Below are 22,700 nucleotides of genomic sequence, written 5' to 3' on the forward strand. Positions count from 1 at the left end.
TTTCTTGACTTGTGACTCAATATTCAAGTCACATACCATATTTTTAAAATGTAAATTTCTGTAATCATTCTATTTTAAACTATTATATTTAAATGGGCTTCTTTTTAGAAACTCTGTTGGAATCATGAATCACAATTGAGTATTTTTCTTATCAGAGCATCAGAGTAGTTGATTGTCAATATTCTCAATCTCCAGTCCAACTTCAGACAAGAGTCATGTGACAGGAAGTACTATTAAAAAAAGCATATTTAACTATCTGCTTCCAAACAAGGGCAGAGCCAAATTACCACAAAGATGGTTATGTGTTCTTTACACTTTTCGTGAAAAAAGAAAAAAATTTGTTAGTGTTTTGAACTAATAGTTAACATAGTTTTGAAAGATTATTACACCAACCAATGTAATACTTTCTTGAAAATTAAGTATGGTGCTCGGTTTAGTTCTCAATAAACAAAAGGAAATAACAAATCTGTTTCATCTGAACAATTATTTTCAATAGTAAACTCTACCAGCCTCTCCATATTGAAGCATTGTTTTGTTCCCCTCCTTTTTTTTTCTGCCAGGCCTTTCCCCTCTGGCGTCCACTCGAAGTTTCTGTATATTTCTAGCATTGTCCAGAACCTAAGAGTCTTCCCCAAATATCCTCCCTTTGAATAAATGCCTCCAACCACACTGAAGAACTATTTCACATTGTATTACCTCAAGTACTTGGGAATCAGATGCAAGCCTCATAGCCCCTCTTAGTTTTGTCTATGGGACTAGAGCGAGAAGGTACTGGAGAAAGTTGTGGTGGTCTCACACAACTCATTGTACATATTAGAGTCAAAATCCATAATCCGTATAGATCGGTTCTTGAGCTTTACTCCACCTGCAGCTCAGGAATACGCCAGTAAAAACTCTGGTGTTCGTAATAGTCATCAATTTACATATGGCAGGAAATTCCCAGATGCTGTTTTACAAAGGAAGCACAATTAGAGTACATTCCTTACATCATGGGCAAAACTGTTTACTTAGGATTAGTTGTTGAAAACAAAGCATTTTTTGATCTTGTATAAAATAAGTGTGCTGCCTTAGAAGGATGTGGTGTTAAGCACGATACAGATGGCAGGGAATGAGGGCAACCACAGAGCTCAAAACACTGCAGACATTTGCACTCGTGGATAACGTCTCTGATTTGACTGGCCACATAGCTTTTATTTAAGTTTCCTCTCTTGAAATAATGTGATTTTTAGTTTTTAGAATTTCCTTAATACACTTCCACTAAATTGAGACAGATTTGGAGGAAGGAACCATCCCCAGTTAACCTGTGGCTCCTTAGCTGCTAATACAGGATCTGGTAGCCAGTAGGTACTCAATACTTGGTGATTCCAGGAATAAAATGCATTTTAAATACACTAAAATGTTTTTTTCTAAAAGCATGATAAAATGTTCCAAAAATCTTTTAAATGTCACATTTTTTGGTAAAGCATGCTGTACAAAATGTATGCATGATGTGTGAATTCCATTTGTTTATTTGTAAGCGTCAGAGTTTTGAAAAGCTTATTTCTAGATCTTCATGAAGTCTTCAGCCAGACTTCGGCACACGCTTGGTGTCTGCATTTGCATGTGGCCATAAAATAGTCGTGCACAACCTCCACCAGCGGTGCCATCAGCTAATTGCCGCTTCAATCAGCCACCTGTCCCCCCGGAAGCTGAGCCGGCACAAATGGATGCTGGCAAATAAAACATTAAATTTCCTGAAGAGCCACAACAAGCAGGAGACACGTCCCTAGACCCAAATCATGTGGGTCTCATCAAAGCATAGTGTAGAATCATGAAACAGTAATAACAATGCAATATTAGCTCTGAAATCTAAATACAGTCCATTGCCTGTCAAGTAGTCACACAATTTAAAAGGTAACATTTACTATTGTTAAATAAATATCAAGCATTAACAAAGGAAAATTAGCAGATTGAAACTCAAATAACAATTTTAAAACAAAAAATTCCTTGGAAACATTAAGCTTATGTTAAATGGATGAATAAATGCAAAAAATGCATGAGATGTGAGGAAAAAAATGAATCCATCATATGAGCATTTAATATATGCCCAGAGTATAGAATATGATGCCCTTAATTCCAAAGTAGTATTATAGCATCTCTGTTAATGCTTTCTAAAACAAGCAAATCTGTTACCTTGTACGAATTATTCAGACGATATTAGAATAAGTTTTATCCTGATGGCAGGAAGAAACACCTTAGATTCACAACCACTTACAATCATGACTCAAAATCTTAATGTTATCCTAAAGGCACAATGGTTTGAATGGCCAATTATCCACGTGTAGAATTTCTCTTTATCCCTCTCACCAGCTCAAACTTCAGCATCCCAAAAGAGTACTTCACAGAATGGAATGCCCTAAACGAGATATTCTGCCTATGTTTTAGGGGTCACTTAATGGCTTTGCAAAAAGTACTTTTGACTCTGAACTATTTTTGCCTTATGTGCTGATCTTAAAATTTACCTTTTTAAAATGGGAAACACCTGTGTTTTTAAAAAATCTCCAAATTTTCACTGGTGAAAGTCACAAGTTTCTAAAGTCAATTATTTTGAATAGTTTAATTTTTAAATTTGAATTTATTTCATTTAATTTGTTTTATTAAAAATGGGCAAATATGGGCTTCCCTGGTGGCGCAGTGGTTGAGAGTCCGCCTGCCGATGCAGGAGACACGGGTTCGTGCCCTGGTCCGGGAAGATCGCACATGCCGCGGAGCAACTAAGCCCGTGAGCCATGGCCGCTGAGCCTGTGCGTCCGGAGCCTGTGCTCCGCAACGGGAGAGGCCACAACAGTGAGAGGCCCGCATACCGCAAAAAAAAAAAAAAAAAAAAAAAAAAAAAAAAAAAAAAAAAAAAAAAATGGGCAAATATAATGTGTTTCTGGTAGTAAAATGGATGATCAGTAATATTCTTTTAATTTAATTTAGACAAACATGCATTACAACTTCTGAGTTTTTTCCTCTGGAATTGCAGAATTATGGCTCCCTTTATATAGTGTTTTTATAGTGTTTAACCTTATACAGCAAACAGTATCTCTTATGAGTTGCATATTCTTTAGTTGCTTTATGTAGAAATGGGACTAAAAACACCTATGTCACTGGAAGTAGGGAGACAAATTTTTAAAAGGTAAAACAGCTGACTGTTTAAAAAGGAATTCGATTTCTCACTCCCTTACATTTTTTAGTTGAAGGATGTATATTGGGACTCAATGCAGATGAAGCCTTTCTAGAATAACATCATATGAAGAAACAAAAAACAAACAAAAAAATGAGCTTCCCTAATATTAATGAACATAAGTAGAGTGCTTATTATTTTAACCAGTCATTGTTCAGAATGGTTTACCTTAAATGCCTTTTTAGTCTTCAGAGCCTCCCTATGAGATAGATATTAACACTGTCCCGTTTTACAGAAGAGACAAATGAGGGACGAAGAGAAAAGACGGGCCCGAAGCCACAGAACTGGATTCGAACCAAGGGGCCTGGAGGCAGGGCCATGGATGCAGCACCTCCTCATCTCGATACTGACTGGACGTCCAAGATAAGGAAAGTATCCCTGTTTCAAAATGTTGAGGAAAATCATGAGAATCAAAATCAGCGTTTCCTTCTCGACAGTTCACCATTCCGTTGTGGCTCCTTTTGTACTAATCCAGGCAACATTGCTTTCCAGTTAATATCATGCCGTGGATTCTGAAAGATCAAAGCATTTCAGAAATTCTGAAGCCCCATAGCAATGTAATCTCCTAGGAGAGGGATGGCCAGGGACAGCCTGAAAATTCAAGCAACCCTGCTGGGAAAAAATGAGAAATGATTACACCGGGCACAGGGGAAATGCCTTTGGCCAAAGTATTTCGTGTATACACAAAGGACAGATTACACCTCCTATTGCTCCGTCCAAAGCAGCACTCGCTGAGACACTCAGCTTCTCCACTTAGATGAGATGAAGAGCTGAGTGAACTCAGCTGGAAGCGAGGCCATTGGTTCCAGATGGTGTAGACAGTTCAGTCCTGGCTCTCCCGAGGCAGTGGCAGAGCACAGGGTTTACTCCTGGAGAAGCAGTAGGTGTTTGCCAGGGTGACCTTTACTTCTTTGGTGTATGAACAAAAAGCATGTCAATTTCAGGAACTATCTCTGCTAACAAAGCAGAGCACAGACATGGGGTGACTATCTGCACAATCCAGCTGAAAATGTACGCCTTTGACTCAAAGACGGATTATTTTGAGCCCCGTCTTTAATAATCTGTTCAATTGCTTTGCTAACTGATTTCACTTCTCCTCTGTAGAGCAAGTATTAAGAAGTTATTGGCTTCCTTGAGGGGTGTGTGCGTGTGTGTGTGTGTGTCTGTTTAATGGTAGATGCGTCCCTATCCTGAGTCTGGGTGCACTGTGAGGATCAGGATGAACTCTGGGACCCTGGCCCTCTGGGCTGTAAGTCCTTAGAGACAGAGCCACAGGCCAGAAGCAGGACTGCCATGCTGCCCCCCTTGTAGTGTTGCTGCCGCCACCTGTGTGACGACCTCTTGTGGTCACCAAGCACATGGTTACAACCACTGTGTGTGGGTTTGTTTTGTTTAGCTGTTTGTTTGCATTTTTATTTTTTCAGCTTTATTGGGGTAGAGGTGACAAAATTGTAATATATTTATAGTGTACCTCATAGTGATTTGATATATGTATACATGAAGGGATTCCCACCATCTGGTTAATTAGCACATCCATCACTTCATATATTTATCTCTTATTTTGTTGAGAACATTTAAGTTCTACTATCAGCAAATTTTAATTTTACTATACAGTGTTATCTCCAATGGTCCCCTGTTATACAGTAGATCTGTTTTGTAGCATTGTTTTTCATTTGAAGTATAGTGGATGTACAGTAATATTATATAAGTTGCAGGTGTACAATATAGTGATTCACAATTTTTAAATGTTATACTACCTTTATAGTTATTATAAAATATTGGCTATATTCCCCATGTTATACTATGTATTCGTGTAGCTTATTTTATATCTAATAGTTTGTACCTCTTAATTCCTCCACCCCTATATTGTCCTTCCCCTCTCCCACTGGTAACCACTAGTTTGTTCTTTATATCTATGAGTCTGCTTCTTTTTTGTTATATTCACTAGTTTGTTGTATTTTTTAGATTCCACATATAAGTGATGTCATACAGTATTTGTCTTTCTCTGTCTGACATATTTCACTTAGCATAATGCCCTCCAAGTCCATCCATGTTGTTGCAAATCACAAAATTTCATTCTTTTTTATGGCTGAGTAATATTCCATTGTGTGTGGGGTGTGTGTGTGTGTGTGTGTGTGTGTGTGTGTGTGTGTGTGTGTGTGTGTAGCTTCTTTATCCATTCATCTGTTGATAGACACTTAGGTTGCTTCCATATCTTGGCTAATGTAAATAATGTTGCTGTGAACATTGGGGTGCATGTATCTCTTCGAATTGGTATTTTGGGGTTTTGGTTTTTGTTTTTAAAAAATATATTTCTTAGGAAATGGAAGGAATACTTCCATTACACACCACTGATGGAGGTGTATTTCTTGCTACAAGGGGAGTTTAAACAGTGACTATAAGAGCTTCAGTGAAGAGAAGTAAACATCCGCTTGGAGGGATGGAAAACTGACTTCCCTAGTCCATTCTGATTCCTAGATCTCTGTTTCTGTACTTTCTGTTGGCAATATGCATATTAGTGCTACAATTTTTAGACGCCAGAGCAATAGTTTGGAGATTGATCATATTACGGCAGGTAGGATAAAAGGCCATGTAGCCATACCCGGACTGGAAAATTTGTTTGAAATTAATCACAGAATTTTAAGGTAAGCAGACTTTTTAGGAAAATAAATAACGTGATATTACTGATTGTAAATGGATGTTGTCTGTGCATATACTCAAAATAGTTCTTGCTAATGGCTTTGGGGTCATTTCAGTCAACTCGTAAGGTTCTCCAGATCATAATTCAATTTCTGTTTAGTGTTCATTTTGACATATTTACTGGCTGTGTGAATTTAGACAAGTTATTCAATATCCGTGATCTCAGTCTCCTTGAGAATGGACTGGGGAGACTGGCACCTGCTGCAGAAAGATCTTGAAGGTTCCGAGTTTTATCTATGTCCACATTCCCTAGCACAGTACCTCTGGAATACGTGTAATCAATAAAGCTCTATCCCTGTGAGTATGATTGTCTTCAAATCCATTATTATCTGCTCCTAGCTGATCACTGTAAAAATGAGGGAGTGTCTCAAGATAGTCTGCCTTGGATTATAGCTCAATGTATTTTAGTAGAATAGTACTTCTCAATTCAAAATAATTTACTTTGCCTGATTTGTTTCATTTTATATTCCAATACTTAAACTCTTTTGTTTTTCAAATTTTGTATTTGCAGGTATTTCTTTGTCCTCTCCATTAGTGAACAGAACACAATCTATTTTGAGAGAATGCTATTTATGGATAAAAAGTTGAGACTAATATATTTTTCCCCTTTTTAAATGAAAAAGTATTCATATCTCTTTGATTATGTACAACTCCTTGTGCAACATTTCTGCTTGTTGTTGAAGATAAAAGTTTCAGCTACAATTATTTCTTTATAATTCACTTTGTTCTTGGCCAAATGCCAAATTTGTTAGATTATGATCACTTTTTCTGTATATAATACTAATTGCCAGCTATTAAGATCCTAGTTATGATGAGGTAAATTACTGTTCAATACTCATCTTTTTTTTTTCAGTTTTTCCTGTGAAGTATGATATTTACTATTTTCATTATGCAGGTAGAAATTTACTTTTAAGGATATAATCATTTATTTCCTTTGATCCACTTCTTAATAGGCATCAGTAGCCTCGGGCTATTTTTTTTTCTCATTCTATTTCCCTCAAAACGTGTTGTGTCTATTAAATCTGCTTCTCAGTATCTCCCAGATTCTCAGTTCTACAAATTCCCTCTTACTGAGCAAAAGATCAAATCTTTCTTTCCTGTGTGATGACTTAAATTCAGCAATGGGGACTTCTCTGGCGGTCCAGTGGTTAAGACTTCGCCTTCCAGTGCAGGGGGTGCGGGTTCGATCCCTGGTTGGGGAACTAAGATTCCACATGCCTCAGGGCCAAAAACCCAAAACATAGAACAGAAGCAATATTGTACCAAATTCAATAAAGACTTTAAAAAACGGTCTACATCAAAAAAGAAAATCTTAAATAAATAAATTCAGCAATGAATTTTATACCATAGTTTTCTTTGCTTATTATATATTCACAGTGCTATAAAATAAAGAAATAGGAAAGAGAATTTCTTGAAAAACCGTTAAGTTAAAATACAAAGTAATAATCAGTCCTTACCAACAAATAAGTGATGAAAGGGGAGAAATTCTTCCTTTTCATAACTGTGGAGACTGGAGAATTGGACTCCCAGTTAATTGTATGTCTCCTGTCAAGTCCTTCCCTTTAAACTGATGCTTTACAGGTGACCACTGAACTCTTCCCTGGACGTCACAAATCTAAATTAACCTGAAGTACAACAGAGGTTTTAGGAGTTATACACGAGTCTGGAGGAGAATTTGAAAATATCTCTATTTCAGGAAGGCTTATCTTAATTATTTTCTTATCAGTGTAAGCAAAACATTTTCAAACAATGAATGAGAAGCCTAAAACTTAAATACATATCAACTGGCTGCTCCTGTCCATCTAGTTCCCTCCACAAAATTCTAGATACCCATCCCATCCCCCACCCCGGGAGAGAGAAATTTCTCTAAGTAGCATTTTTGCTTTCCCATAATGCCATTTACCAATTCTACCACAATAGACCTACCATAAAATAATCAAAATTGCTCTTTTATACAATGAAATACTGCATTACATGAACTGGCTAAACTCGTGGGTTAGAAAATGGAAACAATGCAATTCACCGTTTGGCTCATTGGTGAAATACAAAATATGCAAATATCCATAACTCCCAAAGCAAAACAAAACAAACAAAAAAGAAAATAATTGCAAATGCTGGTTTATTAACTTCTTCAGGGAAGGTCATGGTAATGCTACTACAATGGATGGAAGTAATACAGGCAATTATCCCATCCTATCAGAAGAAAAAAAAGTTAAGTAAGTTGTCTAATTGAATTGACTGGTTAGATGACTAAGTAATTATTATTGTTGCATTTAGACAGACCCATAGGAATAGTTAGGAATTCCTAACATTCCATTTAGACTGAAGAGACTGAATAATGTTTCTTCCCTTTCCTGTGGTTAGTGTATTGAAAGCCAAGTAAAATATTAAACTGAAAATTCTCTTTAATCCACATCCTTTACACTACATGATTCAAATGAAATGACCTCTTCGCAGATCTGGTCTCTCAATTTAAAATAAAGGCAATGAGATACCTATTTTGTTCCGTGTCTTTCAGTTGAATAGAAGGTAAGCTGGGGAAGGGAGACCCAATGGCAGATTCCAGAGAACTGGGACAAGTGAGTGCTCATCAACGATTGTCTGTTAATAAACCACCTGTGATCATTGTTTACAAGTTTAGTCTAATTCCACAAATGTAGAATAAAAAAATTCAGAAACACACTTTAATTTTTAACTCATGTTTACAGAAGAAGCAAAAGCACATACTTACAAAATATCAGCAGTACCATAAGATTGATTTAATTTTAGTGCTTATGGCCCTTTTTTAGTATTAAGTTAGCATAATATGTTAAATTTGTTTATTTAAAAAATCTAGTAAGAAGACAAACCACAAACTGGGAGAAAATATTTGCAAAAGACACATCTGCTAAAGTACTGTTACCCAAAATATAAAAAGAACTCTTAAAACTCAACAGTAAGAAAAAATAAAAATAAAAAGCATTAAAAGTGGGCAAAAGACCTGAATAGTCACCTCAACAAGGAAGATATACAGATGGCAAATAAGCACATGAAAAGATGCTCCACATCATATATCATCAAGGAACTGAAAATTAAAACAACAAAGAGATAACACTACATAAATATCAGAATGGCCAAAATCCAAAATACTGACAAACAGCAAATGCTGGCAAAGATGTGGAGCAAAAAGAACTCAAATTCATTGCCGGTGGGAATGCAATATTGTGCGGCTACTGTCAAGACTGGTGGGGTGGCTGGATCATATAGTAATTCTATTTATAATTTCTGAGAACTACCCTATTGTTTTCCATAATGGTTGCACCATATTTACATTCCTGCCAATAATACAAGGGTTCCAATTTCTCCACATTCTCACTGACACTTGTTTTCTGTTTTGTTTTTTTAAATAATAACCATCCTAATGGGTTTGAGTTACTCAGTATTTTAAAGCAAATCCCAAACATCAGATCTTTCATAACCATCCTTGTCTTCTAAAGAGATTTTTCTCTTTTCAACATGCAGAAATCCCATGTTATTTCCAGGTATTCAAAATATGATTCATCCATACCATTAATACTTTGTAAAACTACCCAATTGGATGTGGAAACATTTATAATAGCTATAATATTTTTAATAAATGTCTACATCTTTTAAAAATGGTACACACAATACATTCTGCTGAGTATAGAAGCTGGAACCAATGAAATTATGAACAAATTTTTCTTCCCATGGCAGTTTAAGCAGTTCTGAGTCTCATGACAATTTTGAAGAGGATGAGAATAGGAATATTTGGTGATAATTGAAACAGATCATGTCTCATTGTTCTCGGTTTCATGTCAGTTCTGACAATGAGGGGATGCCAAGGCCTGAGGTTCTCGGGTCATAGGGGAATCCAGTGTGCACTCTTGTCCTGAAGGATTTTAGGGCTGACATGATTTCCTTGAGAATTTTCAATTCCAGATTGCCATTTTACAAATGCATATTTCTATTATATGTCCATGTATGAGTTTTCTTCCTATTTGGTAGAAAATTGAGATGACATTTAAATATTTTAATCTAAAATTATTGTATATATTTTTTCATTTTGGAAGCAGGAAGAGGAAAGAAGGAAAGCAGTAAGGGAGAAGGTAACTTTCTTTCACAATTCCAGTAGAGCCATGTAATTCAAGATTTGTGAAAAGAGCTGTAATCTTAAAAAGTTTCAAGGTCATGAAAGACAAAGAAAGTCTGAGAAATATTTCACACAGAAAGAGACTAAAGAGGTCAATTTAATGCAGCATATCATCTGAATTTGATCTTCTACTTTCCCAGGGGATATTGGAACAGTTGGCAAAACTTAGATGGGTCTCTAGATAAGATGGTGATAACGTGTAATGTTAATTTCCTGATTTTGATGTATTTTGGTTATGTAGGAGAATGTCCTTGCTTGTAAGAAATACCCACTAAAGTGTTTAAGTGGGATGGGACATTACGTTGGCAAATTATTTCCAAATGGTTCAGGGGGAAAAGAAGAGATTCTTTGCTGTAGCCTTGCAAATAACTTTACATTTAAAATTATTCCCAAGCCACAAATTATCTAGATAAAAAAAGATAAACTAAAGTTATTTTATTAGACAAACAAAAGAACAATTTGCAAAAACAGTGGAAACTTTTATCAAAACTTTTAATTAAAAAAGTGAAGGTGATTTATTTCATTCCAAGGCAACTAACCTAAAGTGGTATTATTACATACCTTTATTTTGACTTTGTATTTTATAAAGTCTGGAGATGTCTAGGTCAAAGCTGTCTGAAAGGAAAGACATTTATTAGGTATTTATTCCATGTTGAAAGATGATAAAAAGATTGACTATTCTGTTAGAAGTTACTTAACAGAAATCTTGATATAATATCTGTGTAATTCTTCTTCCTTAAGAACATCTTGTATTAAAACTTTAACATGTAAAGCTCAAATGGACCTTGGAAGAGAGATACCAAAAAGAACATTAATACATTTAGAAGTGTTGTGAGCATCAGAGGAATGCTATAGTCTGTCATAGATAATCAGAAAAAAAGTGTGGTGCTTAAAATAAGGGATTCAGATTATAGTACGTTAGCAATTTTCCATAGCTTGGGATAAGCATGATAAAACCTTTCATGACAAATGCACGCTTTCATTCTTACCACCAAATACTAATTCACAGTCACTATTAGACAGCAAAAATTATTTGATGAAGACGTTGCTTAGCCCATCAGAAATGTGTTACTCAATTTTCTAAAGCTATTAGTGCTTTGAGAGAATAAATCCCTTGAGCCTTTTCCAGCTTCTCCTGTGTTGGTGTATTTACATCACGTTTTGAATTACTTTGAAGCTATTCAGATGTTTTAGTCGCTTATAAATTTGCTTTCCTGAACATTTGTTTCTGTGCCGTTCATTGTGCGGAATGTGAGTTTTTTGAGGATAATTTAAAATGTGGGATTACTTATTGATTATTCTAATGGTCATTTGCATTCATGATTCTATGATAGTTCTTTGTGCACAGAACCTTTTTGCATTTTACTTACAAGTATTTTTTTAAAAAAATATTTATTTATTTTCAGAATGAAACACTTGGAAAAGAAAAAAGGAAATCCGAAGAGCAGATATTTTGAGTGATTTCCAGTGATTTCTGGAATGAAGGCTCTTGGCAAAGACAACCTCTGTATGTCTGCTTCACTCTTCTCTCTGCATCTGGCTTCCCTTGTCTCACTTAAGGCTGCCAAAAGCTTCCAGTGTGGTAAAGATACAACCTTGGGAAAGAAATTGCATCGGTCTCTTAGCCCAGTTCTAAAGTCTTTGGGAATGAGCTGTGATTAGCCTAGTCTAAGTCAGTTCATTGCAGCCCAAATACAAAACCATTACAAGTGCTGGGAGTCACCCATGTGACCACGTGGGTTTTCAGAAGGGTCAGTTCTCAGTAAAAGGATTGGGGGAGGGGAGTGGGCAAGTAATCCAGCAATTGCTTGTTATAATTATGATGGAAAACAACATTAATAATTATGGAAACACATCTGATTAACTAAAACACCAATTTAATAGCATACCCAAAGTTCTATTTGTATTAAAAGTAGATTCCTATCAGGACAGAACATCTCTAGTTCCACATTTCTTCAAAGTCAACGTTAATTTCAATGCTTATTTGAGTATATATACGGTACCACCTCAAAAATCTGCAAGAGACCAAATGCTGGATTTGATGACCTGGAAATTTGTACCACAAAGCACAGTCAGTTTTATCTTTCCATTCCTCTCCATCCCAACAGAAAGCAACATCTGGATTGAACTTTTGTGTGTATATATATATTTGTATATAGTTTTATATATATATATATATGTATAGAGGCTTGGAGTATAATAAATGTCAGAACTGGTCTGGATTTGACAAGCAGAGCTAGAGATCTGAGCTTCCTAAAATTACAGCATGTACCTTCCTAACAGTCTTTGTAATTCATTCCAGAGTTCAGCTGCCCCCTCATAAAGTAAGCCTGGCATGATTTCTAAAAAGACCCTTGTACAAGGATGACTTGCTCAATTGTGAGTGAGTGAGGTTTTTGAAGTACCTACCATGCTTTCAACAGGAAAATACATTTAGAGTATTTATATGGACAACTCTTCTCCACTGTATTGGAAAGCAGATTCAGAGCAGAATGGGTCTCATGCAATAGCATGTAAACAGGTGTAACACTGGTACTAATACTTCTGTGATGTTTCTGTCGGTGCTGTTTCTACACAGAAAAGTTACATGCCTTTACTGGGCATGCTTGCCATCACGAATGGATACAACTTCCAAAATCAGCACCTGTTTCCTCTCTCCTCATGGGCTTTGAAATCTTACTAAATCTGCTGCCAATTTCTTTCTTTTTTTAATACTCAGTGAAGTGGGGAAATGAGGTGATAACAAGATAACAAAATAAATGAGAAAAAGAACCTCTCTTTAAAATAATGCTACCCATTTTTGCTAAAATCAGTACTCTACATGTATTCTCATTTATACATTTTTATTTCAAATTGGAGCAAATATTTCAGTACATTAGAATTTAAGTTAGAATTTTTTAACTTTAATACAGTGTGAAAAAGCAATATTGGATTTCTGGAAGTGTCAAACTATTTTCAGGCTTGGCTAAAAACCTATTAATTAAGAGGAAATGCAAAAAAAGTGTCATAATATAGTACCTTGAGATGTTGAAATAGATTTATAGATCCTCCAATTCATAAAATCACAGAGTCCTCCATCCAGATCCTTTGACTTTAGCCTTGCATTTGAGCTGTGTATTCAAAGCAAGAGCTGCTTTTGGAAGATTCTTCATGGAAGACCTTTCTATTACTGAATTCCTGGCAAAACTCTGGGCTTCCCAAGCAACAGCAGAGCATCCCTTCTGTGTGTAGCTTGTGTGATTTCTACTCCAGGATAAGTGTATCTTTTCAAGTCCAAAGTGAAGATAATAGCTTGTTACCATACCCATATCCATAGACAAACTTTCTGAAACTAAAGGGACTCTGGTTAAACTTTAATTTCTATGATTATATTATTGTAGGCCCTATATTTCATTTTTATATGACCCTAATTTTATTTCAAATATATATTAAGGTCCTCAAATGGGAACAATTTTAAAACAAGGTTGTCGACGGTCCAATTAACTCAGCATCATGAATGCATTAGGACTTTCAAGACATTTTCAGACAGCTGAGTAGGTTCCAGATCAACAGTAAAATTAAATAAGACGTGTATGAGAAAATGTGGATTGGACAGTGAACTGTGATAAGCTCCAGAAGTCTCTGGCTGTCCACCGCAGCTTCCGTCTTCTAAGGCAGGAGGAGGTGGACGAGGCTTGGTGACCTCCCAGCCATGGGAGGTGAGGGCACCTTGCAGTGAAGTAATGGTCTCAGGACTCTACTTCCAGAGTGAGCCAGCCTGACTCGGCCGCAGTTCTAAATGAATCCACTTGGAGAACTTGGGCAGGTTGCACGGTGTCCCTGCCTCTAATGTGGAAACAGTAATTGTATTGACCACCCAGTGTCATTTCGAAGATATAATGAAGTAATGCTTGGAAATCACAGTGTGAGACACGTAATGCATGTGAAATAAATGTTCACTGTTGTAATTATTCTGAAAGTCCCATTCTCATCTCCTCGGCTGGCTGGCTCAGAGCTCCTCAGAGATAGGCCAGAAGCAATACACCATCAGGCTAACACCCCAGGTCAAAATAGGATGCACTTTCCTATAAAATGACCTTACATTGTCAAAGCAGCCCTGAAAAACATCAGGACTCAGCTTCCACCAGATGAATTAAGGGAGTTCCCTGTATTCTTCCCCCAAGATTGTCGACTTAGTCAACAGTAAAGAAAGGTCAAGGGAGGGCTTCCTTGGTGGCGCAGTGGTTGAGAGTCTGCCTGCCGATGCAGGGGACACGGGTTCGTGCCCCGGTCTGGGAAGATCCCATATGATGCGGAGCGGCTGGGCCCGTGGGCCATGGCCACTGAGCCTGTGCGTCCAGAGCCTGTGCATCCGGAGCCTGTGCTCCACAATGGGAGAGGCCGCAACAGTGAGAGGTCCGCGTACCACAAAAAAAAAAAAGTCAAGGGATAAATGCATGGGTCATTCTTCCAATCTCAGAAAAAAAAACCCAAGCTCAGACAGCAAGAGTAAGGCCTTACTGCTTTTGAAGAAAGTCACATCCCAGAAGGTAGATTGTGCTAAAATAATTAAGGTAAGATGCCGGAAGTTCCTTAGTCCTTGTAGTGACTTGACTTAAAAAAAGTATCTGTTCCTTCTCCTTTTGTCTTTTCCACAGCCTTTCTGAGCCTACCTGGAAAAAATAGATTTGGGGTCTTGGTTGGGAGATGATCTTTCCCTCAACTCAGGACCCAATAGATAATCCCTAGATATGTCAGATCTGCTCCAACTTTGTCAGGTCTTGTGCAAAATAAATAGGTTTTCTCTGTAAGGCCTGATGTGGAAGCTGAGGGGGAAGGGAGAGTTAGGGAGGGTGTGTAAACTTGCCTTTTGTTCCCTCCTTGGTGATATGCGAACTTGGCTTTGGAAGATAGACTTCCCAGGGCTATGCAGTAAATTCATACTCTGTAGGTGCCCACAGCTCCGGGCCATCTTGAATTCCTCCATTTGAAATGCATGTTGCAAGTCTCAGAGGTGAAGTGCATTTCATCTTTTGATCCAGATATTTCAGTTCACTGAAGCCCTGCCACCTGCAGAGAGAAAACATCTCACCAAATCCTCATTGGCACTCTAGTATATACAGGCTGGTGTCTCCCTGTTAAAATAAGCAAATTCTTATCAGTCAGCATCTGTTTCCCTTTCTTTTTTTTTTTTTCCAAGAGCCTGTTTACCAGATTTTTCATTGAGAGACTTCCCCGTGGAGTATAATTCACTTCGTTTTTGCTCATTCATATTTTTTTTATATATCTCGCAGCTGCAACTATTTTAGGCACATTTCTGAAGACATAATTGAATGTGAGTCATTTGAGTGAAGCAGAGCTGCAGTGCAAAACTGAGGCAGTCTGAGCTCTTTTGAAATACAGTAAATGGACACAATACGTATTTGTTAGTATAAGTACGTGATTCATTTGGTGAAGAAGTTTCTCAATAATGTCTTCTCCACGTCTATTCAAAAATGAAGTGGATTGTTTTTTAATATGCAAATGTCTGGAAAAGACTGTTTAGTTTCTTTTTTTCCTCCAGAAGTTGCCAGAGCAAGGAAAATAATCTAGGCAAAGTAAACTCATCACTTTCATACAACACAAAATCAAATCTCTATTGCCAGGCGTTCCCATGGCAACTGCCTTCCTAAGCAAACTCTCTACAAAATATACAGCTGTTATTTTATCTCGTTGCTAAGTTCCCTTGACAAAACCACACTATAATAACCACTCACATATATGTGGTTAAAGGGGATAAAGCTCCCATGGGCCTCACATAGCTTATCTTTTAAATGATAACTTAGGAATTCGACCTTCCATCTTCAGCACCATATGGGTCTTTTTTATTTCTTTGCCTTGAAACTCTGCCATATTAGGAAAAATCCATACAAATCTTTAATATATCTTACTGTTAGTTGTGTGAGTAGAATTTTTTCTTTGTTTTTTTTTTCATTATCTAACAATGGAAAAGTATGTTAAATTTCCAAATTTTCATTAAATGAGATGATGATGTGTTCTAACATTTTATATCCGCACAGTAAATATGTTTCTATCACTATTTATTCTCATTTTTTAAGCATTAGCATGACTGAACTAGTCTTTGGGTACCAATTATTCTGCCTGTCTCTAGAGAGGAACCAGTAAGAAAATTGAACTCATTTTATCAAACTGCCAGGAGAGGGGACGGACTACCTATTACATGTCCAACCATAACATATTTTAGCACCAGCGTAAGCTGTAAATAAGCCAGAAGAAAAATAGGCCCAAGCCCTAAAGGAAAGTCAGATTGCCATGAAATATTCAGTGAGATTCCCTTCTCTCACTAGGGAGGCGGCCCAGGATAGCAGGGGAGGCATGTTCCATATCTCGTAGGAGGAGAAGGTCAATGAATGACGTCCCCTTGACAGTAGAGCTCGGGGCAGTGACACTATTAGCCTGCTGCATTTCTCCATTACTTTCCTTTGAAGTAATGATCTTTTTTTTCAGCTTAATTTCACTGTATTTGACAAGAAAACTGGTTGTTGATGCTCCTTAAGATTATGCTATAGCTTTCAGAAAGATTCATGTTTGGCAGTGTTAGAACATAATATTTTATTTGCAAATGAGAGCCAAAAATAGCGTATCCCCACAGTTTTTTCATAGAAGCAAAATGCAAGGAAAATCCTGGTTGTAATTCCTTATCCAGGTCAAAGTTGAGCATCGAAGTTACTACTTTCACTCTGGAAATGGACAGAGTGGCATTTTCCCTCCACAGTCTGTCTCTGGATCCACACCTCTATGCATAAATTAAAAGGGACCCTAGTAACTTCATCTTTCTGGAAATACACACACACACACACACACACACACATTAGCTTTGTCATCGTCTCACATGGATTAAGGTGAAATCATGGTTTATGTGGAGGACAAATCTACCTTCAAATTCACATTTGGATCAGTATTCTTTCAGATTCTTATTATTTATGTATTTTGAGAAAACATGTAACTTTTTTTCTTTTTAAAAAATTTTTATTTTATATTGGAGTGTAGTTGATTAACAATGTTGTATTCGTTTCAGGTGTACAGCAAAGTAATTCAGCTATACATATACATGTATCTATCCTTTTTCAAATTCTTTTCCCATTTAGGTTATTACAGAGTATTGAGCAGAGTTCCCTGTGCTATACAGTAGGTCCTTGTTGGTTATCTATTTTAAATATTGCAGTGTGTACATGTCAATATAATAATAACATTTATATAGTTTATATACTATTGTTATATAATATTTATACACTGATAATATATTATATACATACTGCAATATTCTCCCATGCACTTCAGTGACATTGGAGCCTTGACAGGAGGAAGCCCTCATCCTGATAGGCTCAGGACCCTATGAAGAAGTGGAAGAACCCACCTGAGACAGGTCGGAGGTGAAAAGATTTCCCTGTAGAATCAATTTTATTAACAAAGATCTTTCCACATGTCCAGAGCAAACAGTTTACAAATTCCAAGGAAAAAAACCTACATCCAGTGAAATTAGATGTATCCCAAGATGATTAAGAATATAAATATGTACACCGACGTAGCTTTGCAGCCCCAGAGAAAGCTGGCCAGTAGGGCGAGTCTCAGACGTGCCTGTAAGGGCTGGACAGTCCACCCTGCCGCCCACCTGCTTTGAGGCAACCACAACTTATAGTAGTGTTACTATGTATAAATATAACATATCCTCCATATTATAAATACATATTATAAATATGTAATACATATCCTTAAAATGCATATATACTTATATCCCATTCATGTACTGACTTGTATATAAGATTGTTTATATATGCCTTATACATACGTAGCTAGAAACCTAGCTGATTTGCTTTGTTTTGTTTTTCCATTCACCAGAGGAAGCAGCCTTTTATTAATGAGTTATCTCCAGAAACCAAAAAGACCATCTACCTACTTCCAGTTACTTCCTAGCCCTCCAGGACCTTATGCTGCTCCACATGGGGTAGGGATCTAAACTGCCTCTTGGTTTTCTAAATCCTCAGTCTTGCTTTCCGTGTGTAGCCCAGCTCAGAAATTCAGTAGCAGTACTATTGTTGTTGTGATTTTCCAGCAATGCCTGCTGCAGCTACTTAGGAACAATTATGGGTGAAGGGGTGTGTGAGGAGACACACACACACACATATATATACACACACATATATATAAACATACTATATGTATATATGTAATTCTCATGGCTTGATCAGTTACAAGAGTCTTTGCTATACTGCAATAACAAGTAACCCCCAACACATTAGTGAATTAAAATGATGAAGGTTATTTTTTTTCCTCTCTCACCCAAATTCTCTTCAAGTCCAGAAGACAGAAATTTGTTTATGACAAAATTTGAACCTCACCTTTGACCCACTTTCTCTTCTCTACCATCAACATGAAAATTGATAGCCAAGTCTGCTTGAGTCTAAATGCTTTGTTATCCTCAGCTCTATTAACTTCTTTCTATCCCATAGGCCAGCTTGGCTTCTGCACCCCATCTCTGATAGTAATGCCCACTTCTGATCTTCCCACAGCTCTTCCTACAATCCACTCCCATAGTGCAACCCACTCCCGTAGTCCCCATAGTAAAGTCCCAGTGAATTTACTTAAGTGTTTTCAGGATACTGTCCGTGATACTGTAACACAAGTTCTGCCAATTCTCAACCCTGCTCACTGCTCTAGTTTTCTTTTTCACTCATCTCCATCCCAATCCAGCAGACACTGAATTATTTTCTGCTTGTCTAAAGTATTTTGTTCACATTTTCAGCCACGGGTCCCCGTTCTTACTGTTCCTTCATCTGTTATATTATTTGCTGCTCATTAATATGACTAACTCCTAACCTTTTAGCTCTTATATGAGATGTCACTTCCTCCAGAAATCCTGTACTAACTCTCTGAAATCTCAGCCTTATGACAGCATTTGTAAGATGGGATTGTGAGAGCGTGTCGTGTTTGCCACCAGATTCCTCTGCCTGGCACAGTGCCTTCACCTCAGTAGACAGATACTCAGTGATGTTCGTTGACCTTGACAGACTGGGCTATCCTAACCCCAACTCAGGTAATGTGTGGTGTGGTAGAAACTAGTCGTTTGCCTTAACGAAACCCCAGTCCTAGTGAGCAAATCCACTGTGATGCCTGTCAGGTTCTGCAGGAAAATGTTAGAGAAATATTCTGGAATTTTGTCTATCCATCTCCATTAACTCCAGAATGCAACCTCTTCCTCATTGTAGAAATTAGAAGTTTCCATATTTAAGAGAGTTAGCATATTTCAGAGTATTTCATAACTGTTTCTGACCACAATTTTACTGTTATCAATGTAGTCTAGAATTTATCAATTTAACCTGTAATTTGACCGTTTATTTCCCAAATGCTACATCACACAATTTCCAAAAGTATAAATTGGCTCAGGGTTTTCTTAAGTGCTTGTGTGCCTTCCACTATACTCAATAACAATGCAATCATTCATTCATTCATTCATTCATATATTCATCCATTATTCAGTACAAACTATGGGAAATACAAATGAGAATAATCCAGGGTCCTTGCCTAAAATTACAACTTAATTGAGAAGGTATTATCAGCAAATATAATGCAAAGAGAAAAACACTCTCATAAAGTGATGAGCGCAGTGCTGGAGAATGCCACAGGAGAGACTTTGAAAACACTCGTGGAAGATGAGACCTAAACCGGGTGTGATGGTTAAGGCAGATCTCAATAGACACAGAGAGAAGATGGCACTTTGAGGACGAGGGAGCAAAAGCAAAGTGGTACCAAATGTCGGGAATATTCAGGAAGAAGAGTGGAGTCCAGTGTGGCAGAATATAGGATGCGCGAGGTTATGGCAGAAGACGATGCAGAAATGAAAGGCCGTTTCCAAATTATAGAATGACACAAACACCAGTATCGTGTGTGCAGTGGGGATCCATTGACGGTTTTTGAGGCATGGAAAGTCCTGAAATATTTAAGAACATAAATGCAGTAGGAAAGGTGATCAGAGTACCTGAGTTGGGGGCCAAGTTGCCCTGGAACTGATAAGAAGGTTTCGATTAGAATGTGTTTGAAACCCACAGCGGTTTGTTACTCGTGTTTTCTTGGCTGGAACAGAGATCGAGGGAGTCACAAATGTAAAAATATTTATAGTTTTGATATTTCTCAACAGTCCTTCCTAGAGATAGTGTACACTCATAATGAGAGCATTGCACCTGAAATAAAATGAAATACCAGACTATGTTTCACCTAACGTCTTTCACAGACCATTGGTGATATGCACACCACCCCTTTAAAAACAGTTTACTGTTGTTTCCTTGTACTGCAATTCACATTTTATGCTTAGTAGCTTTTTATATGCATATATGCTGTTTCCCCCAAATAAATGATCTATTGCCAAAGGAAGATAAATATCCTGATTGGGAATGATCACTTGGAACCTTGATGCCACAGCATAAGTTTTAAGGGGTATATTAATGAGTTCAGAATTGGCAATTTTGAGCTTCGTCATATAGGCAAGAGAAACATATGGAGATAGGAGAGAGTTGAATATTTGGGTCTAGACTCATGGAATGAATACGGTTGAGAATGAAGGTCACCAGTTTTAATATATAATATATATATTACCTAACATGAAGTCTTATACATAGGTCATCATTAAATGCTTTGACTGCTAATAACATCAGTAAAATCTTGTGGTTCTCTAAGTCACTTTTAAGCATTGATGTTTTATTGATTCAGAGAAACTTCATGTAAAATCTCTGTTCAATGCCACAGTACTCAAGATGTAGGCATTTACAACCTCAGAATAGTACTCTTGAGAGAAATTTGCCAAGAACTAATAATCGAGATGTTATACAGTCAGCCAACTGTGATCTTTTCTAGACAGTAGGACCATGAACTATGTTTCCTATTTCAGGACCTACAATAAAGATTTTTTTCACTATTGTAATAGGAAATAATTCTGTTCACTACATAGCATGTCAAGAGGATATTCATGTTTGAAAAATATTTCACATTCTGTGTATTTTAAAGAACACCTAGATTCACATTTAAGGCATTGGAAGTGTGCAATGTAATAAAAAATAATAAATTCATATTAACCCTACTGTTACTTTTTTCCTAAGGGAAATTTAATAAATGTAAAAGGGATAATGGGGAACCATTCATGATCTTCCTAACATTAATTAAATTAGACAAAGATCAAATTAATGAGACATTTTAATGTTATAAATATATTCATGTATGCTTTAAATACTTTTTTTTAATATGATGAGTGCAGGAAATCATTTAGATGCAGTTGGTTATGGATACAGAGAAAAAGTTTCTCAAGGCAATGTAGAAAATGAGAAAATGAAATGGACATTTGAAACAAATTGAGGAACTTACTGACAATCTAGTTTCTAAATATAATTTAGTGATAAAAGTAGCAATATTTTATGGAAAAATATATTTTCTATATTTATCTTCCATCTATCTATCTATCACTGCTGACATGACAATTAGGCATCTTGAGGACAGTGACCAGGTCTCAAGGTGTTTATGAAGTTCCTCTCAGGGCATTCGATAGTGACTTAGTGTCCCCAGTAAAAATAAATGTAGGACTAAGAACTAGAGACCTCAAATTTCAGTTGGACAGTAACGTACTGTATTCTAATATTGTAGTTACACTGCAGTACAGTGTGAACTGCTCCGGTCTGCTCACACGGGGACTTGTTTCCATAGTAAATCCTGCAGTGCTATGAGATCCACGGTTGGTTGAATCTGCAGACGCAGAACCAGGGATGCAGAGGAGTCAGGGATGTGGAGGGTATATGCAAGTATCCGATTGTGTGGAGGATCAGTGCCCCGACCCTCAAGTTGTTCGAGGATCAACTGTATATAAATATAATATATAAGTTGCCATAATTATAATAGTATAATTCTATACTAACACAGTATAATTGTATTCACTTTCATTTCAATCACTCTCATGGGTCCTTTCTTACTCACTGTGGTACGTGCTCTCTGTGCATTGCCTGGCTCACCCATCACATCAACACTCTGACAAGTGTCAATATCCCCATTTCACAAATGAGCTGGAAGTTTAGCACATTAAGTGAAATTGCCACTGATACAGAGCTCCTCAGCGGGGAAGCAGGGATGTCTGATCTAAAGCTTAAATTCTACTCCACTGAGTTTCACTACTTCCTGGAATAGCAATTAGGTTCAGGGATGTCAAACCCCAAACAGCCAATAGCAATGGTAGCAGTTTACTCCCAGATCCTGCAAGGCCAGTATTTATTTTACCTCCTCATGGCGACCTTCCTACCATGTATATCCTTGTAAGTCTTTTAGAAGATGCTGGCTTGAATTATTGTCAAAGGAAAATGGTTCTCAAAGGAGCAGAAATTTTTTCTTCCATTTCCAACTTAACAATCAAGGTATTCCACAATCAGGATGGTCTGGGCTAACATTAAAAATCTATATTTCACTTATTTGCATTTATGTATCTTTATGTAGACCCGAGCTTCAGTATTGGGGAAGCTAGAATGTAGGAAATCTACAGTACAAGCATTTTGAAACTTGTATTTGCCCACAGGCCAAAAAGAATACAGCCACTCTCATCACTCGCGTTTTTAATGGCTGGCTCCTATTTGG

Source organism: Kogia breviceps, chromosome 3, assembly GCF_026419965.1.
Source record: "Kogia breviceps isolate mKogBre1 chromosome 3, mKogBre1 haplotype 1, whole genome shotgun sequence".
In the NCBI taxonomy this organism is placed as follows: domain Eukaryota; kingdom Metazoa; phylum Chordata; class Mammalia; order Artiodactyla; family Physeteridae; genus Kogia; species Kogia breviceps.